This window comes from Larus michahellis, chromosome 19 (assembly GCF_964199755.1).
Source record: "Larus michahellis chromosome 19, bLarMic1.1, whole genome shotgun sequence".
In the NCBI taxonomy this organism is placed as follows: Eukaryota; Metazoa; Chordata; class Aves; order Charadriiformes; family Laridae; genus Larus; species Larus michahellis.
Window position 1 is genome coordinate 1,074,439 of NC_133914.1, and position 4,531 is coordinate 1,078,969.

General features: G+C 54.4%; 1 long non-coding RNA gene across 1 annotated transcript; it reads right to left on the minus strand.

Annotated features, from left to right (window-relative positions):
- Window positions 1-399: 399 nt before the first annotated feature.
- LOC141733234 (uncharacterized) lies at window positions 400-3,796 on the minus strand. Its single transcript, XR_012584245.1, has 3 exons — window positions 3,679-3,796; window positions 3,088-3,212; window positions 400-1,437 (listed from the first exon to the last, which is right to left on the minus strand). It is a non-coding gene; the product is annotated as an uncharacterized LOC141733234 (long non-coding RNA).
- Window positions 3,797-4,531: the final 735 nt, after the last annotated feature.

Here is a 4,531-nt window from a genome sequence, read left to right on the forward strand (position 1 = left end):
GGAAAGGCCGAGAGCCCCGGGGCTGTTCACTGGAGAAGAGCAGGCTGAGAGGGGATCTCGGCAATGCTCAGCAAGAGCTAACGGGCGGGGGGCAAGAGGATGGGGCCAGGCTCTTCTCAGTGGTGCCCGGGGACAGGACAGCGGGCAACGGGCACAAACTGGAATGCAAGAAGTTCCGTCTGAACATGGGAAAAAACTTCTTTACTTTCAGGGTGCCAGAGCACTGGAAGAGGCTGCCCAGAGAGGTGGTGGAGTCTCCTCTGGAGATATTCATTCCAAACCCGCCTGGACGTGTTCTGGGTGCCCCTGCTCCAGCAGGGGGTTGGACCAGTTGATCTCCAGAGGTCCCTTCCCACCCCTGATGTTCTGTGATGCTGTCACAGGTTTGGGAGGGGAAGAAGAGGAGAAACAGGATATTTCCAGTTTGCAAGAATTTTCTAGCTTGCTTTTCCTCCTCCCCCAGCTTTAAACCTTGCCCACACGGATTAACCCCCCCCGCCGCCTCCTCTTCCCGGTGCCCGGGCGATGGAGGGAAGGACGGGCTGACCCCGGGAGCATCCTCGCAGCCCGCCCGGCCCCAGCGCACCCCGGGACCAGTTTTCCCGGCCGGGGAAGGGCGGACACCCCTGGTTCCCCCCCGGCCCAACACTAGGGGGGGGCCGAGCCCCGCGGATGGGCCGCGGCGCCGTGCGCGGAGCGGCCACGCGTGGGAGCTGCGCCCGCCGCGCTTCGGCTCCATCGGGCTGCCGGAGGGTCGGCGGGACGGCCGCGTTCCTCCGCAGAGCCTGGCCCTGTCTCTCCTCACCTCCTCTCGCTCCCACCCGAAACCCAGCTGAATCCCCCGCCCTTAAAATCACGCATTTTTTTTTTTTTTTCCTAGCTGCATCGTCTTGTTCGCTGCTGTGTAGACGAGCCCCGAGACGCCGTCTGGGCACCCGGGGAAGTCTTCAGAGCAGCTTCACTCTTCAGAAGGTTTTTCTTACTACCCTCCCTGACATACCTACATTGGGATTTCTCCCCTGCGTGGCACAGGATGGGGTTCAGCAGCTCCCTCGGATCCTTGCAGCCACCCTTTGGGTCTCCTGCCTCCCCTCTTTGAGCTAAGTACCCCTCGTACCCCCCAGGTTTCCTTGGATGCACGCGGAAACACCACAGTTGGTTTATAGGGGGGTTCACGAGCTCAGCAAACCAGGGCTGCACGCTGCCTTGGAGCTGGTTCAGGCAGGGGTTGGGCGATGATGATGATGATGCTGGCAAAGAACGGTGATATTAGTGAACACGGGGCAGCCTTGTTTGAAAAGGCATCACATAGCAACAGCTTGGCATCACCGGCATCAGGCGGTGCAGGGCTGACGCAGGTACGTGTGTCCACGGGGCTGCAGGGACGGTAATCCCTTCCCAAATTAACGCTGCTCCGGGGAGCGGGGTCTGTGCCTCCTGGTGAGGAAAACGGAAAACAGAGCTTTCCCCACAAACATTGCAACTCTACTCAGCCCCCAAAGCTATGTGTGCACATTAATGCTAAGCATATCTGAAAATAAATGCATCCGCGGCATGTATCTCTGCACGTACTTCACACTCCCACGTCTGCCGCGATCCAGGACCCAGGTCTGCTCAGCCATGAAGAGCTGTGAGGTGTTTTAAACTATTTCCTTCTCTTTACAAATCCTCCTCCTATTTTCTAATACACTGAACTATGAAATTAGGAGCCTGCGTGGCAGGCGCGGGAGCCCTTGTCGTTGGGATCTTTCCCAAGCAACGGGAGGTGCTCGGCAAAATTAGGAACCGTAAGAACACCCACAACTGCATTTTTAACTTATTAAACAAAGATTGTCAGCTACTTCCTGAAATTGCTGTATTTTCCTGTTCGCTTTCAAACCCAGCTGTGTATCCGTGTGCTAGTGGCTGGGCCAGTGACTTGTCCTCCCGCAGCATCCCCAGCGCTGCCCACGCTCTCGCCAGGCTGGGTTTTACTCCCCGTCATAACACGAGGCACAAGGACATCAAACTGAGCTGATGGGGCTTATAATGGCAAGATAGGGAATAAGGGAACGCGTTAATATGCGCCTCCCTCTAAGACCAAAACAGTAAGATCCCCAAATTTACATCTCTTCTGCTTCAGGGACTTTAATGAGGTAGGGATGGGGCTTGAACCTCAGGCTCTTCAGAGCTCAAGCCGTGAGCTCCTGTTGTTTGCCCAAAGGGGAAACGGCATCGCCTGGCTCCCGGGAAGGGAAAATCAGCAATTAGAGGGCAAATGTTGGCTGCTGGGACCACGGCCAGGAGGTTGGGGTGAAAACCTCTGTGTTTGCACCCCAGGGTCTGTCTCGGTGCTTCTTTCAGCCCTGGTTCATGCACCGCAGTTGAAATAGCGTTCCCTGAGCCCCAGGAGCGCGGTCCAGGGCAGTCTGTGCTCCCCCCGCGCTCCCGGCATCTCTCTCCGCTCTGCTCTCGCGACTGCCCTGCTTCAGCTTGCTGCTTTTGACAGAAACTGGCTCAGAACGGACAAAAGGATGCCTCTGAAACTCTTAATAGGAGCCAAAATAAATGAATCTATAAATACCCTTGTCCCTAACTATTCATCTCACTGCTGCAGATGTTCTTTAGCCTTAGAAATCCCCTTGACCCTTTTCAGCTTGTACGTATTTAATGGGAAATTAGGTCTGAAATCCTCCGTCCCCTTGGCCTCTCGGAGGTTGGGCAAAGGTTTGGCCCCAGGCCGAGGGCAGGACCAGGACTCAGCGTTTCTGTGGCGAATCCGAGTCTTGGCACCTTCCTTCGGGAATCCCATCTCTGTTTTTCACCCTCCCTCGCCATAACCAGAGGCCATCCAGAGCCAGACTGGGTACCCGGGCGGGGAGGACGGGGCATTACCTGCTCCATTCACCCCCGTTGTTCAGCAGCCCTACCTATCTGCCAGAACGGTATAATTTTGTAATTATTTCCCTTTCATTAGCACCAGCCGCAGCTCATCAGGAGGATCCCCAGCCACAGGCACATGCTGCCACTCGGCTTTTCCCCATTTTCCTCCTTTTTTCCAGCTTTGAGACGCAGAGAACAGCTGCCCACTTGGATTCATGTACTCACTCAGAGCCATGCAGCAGCCGAGGAGAACCGGAGCCAGCAGAAGCATTTTAGTGGAGCTAATTACGGCAGCACCATCAACAGCCAGCCCAGGTTTGTACCTACGGCAGAGGCACTTTCTCTCCATCCTGTGCAAATAACAATTAACTGTGAGGCACCTGGAACAGCAATTAAACTGCGACCTAGACTGGAGGCAAGGCATGAGCCGTGGGGAATTAAGGTACCCGTGGAGAATCAGCTCCTTGAGCAGATTTTGCGATGGTTTTGGTGAGGCAGGTAAGGTCTCGGCTGACGTCCCCAGTACGGCCCAGAGGGTCTCTGGGAGGTCCCCCAAAGCGACCAGGTCACCCAAACAACCCCCTCCCCAGCACATGCCCCCATCAAGCTGCCCCCGAGGAGGGATATTGCGTTGATCACAGGCCAGCTTTCCCAGCCGCGGGGCTCACAGGGCCCTGAATCAACCCGTGATTTATGGAGCCGAGTGGGAAAGGGAGGGTTTTTCCAGCTTGCTTTTTTTTTGGCTCAGTTCAGAGAATTCTACAGCAAGTCCAGCCCCTAAATTGGGGAATAAACCAGGCCCCACTGTGCCCCCACCTGCTTTTTCCCCTCGCCAATCTGTGCTGGGGTGGGCTCAGCGCAGGAGGAGGCTGGAGCATCCCTAAGGTGGCCCTTCTCCCACCTCTGGAGGAAAAAGCCACAGGCCCACCTCCCCCCCAGGTGAAAACTGTAAACTATTTTCCTTTTAAAGCATCACTAACGAGCACAGATTGGGCTCAGCTCCCTCCTGCCTGCCCAGATTGAGCAGCTGGGCCCCCTGCTCCGCTGCTGAGGTGCGGGAGGACCTTCCCCTCCTCCGGACCCCGGTGTTTACGTTGGGATGCTGCAAACGGCTAAGGAAGAAAGAAGCATCTTAAGAAGGAAGAGGTACTTAAAAAGAATTAAAAAAAGAGAGAAGCATTTAAAATGAATGTAAAAAGTATTTCAATCATGTAAATAAAAAAAGAAGTATTTCAATCATGTAAAGAAAAAAGTGCTTCAATCCAGTAGAGAAAAAAGAAGTATTTCAATCGAGTAAAGAAAAAGGAAGTGTTTCAATCAACTAAAGAGAAAAAGAAGTATTTCAAATGAGTAAAGAAAAAGTATTTAAAGAGAATAAATAACAAAAGAAGTATTTAAAAATAATAAAGGTATTTAAAAATCAAGGCTTGTGCCATGGTAAGGGAAGGGGGCAGCTCGTTTCCGTCTCTCCCACTCGCTCCGCTGTGTGGGAGGCAGGTGACCACCAGCACTGCAAAATTTCGTGTCTCCTGCGGGCAAATAACTGCGCAGGGAGACCTGCCCCGGTTCCCGTTCAGCGTGCAGAGGTGTCGCAAAACCCCGAGCTCACAGGGAGCTGTTTTGCAACCGGTTTGTCCCCATCGTGTCCCCACCACGCGTCCCAGCTGCG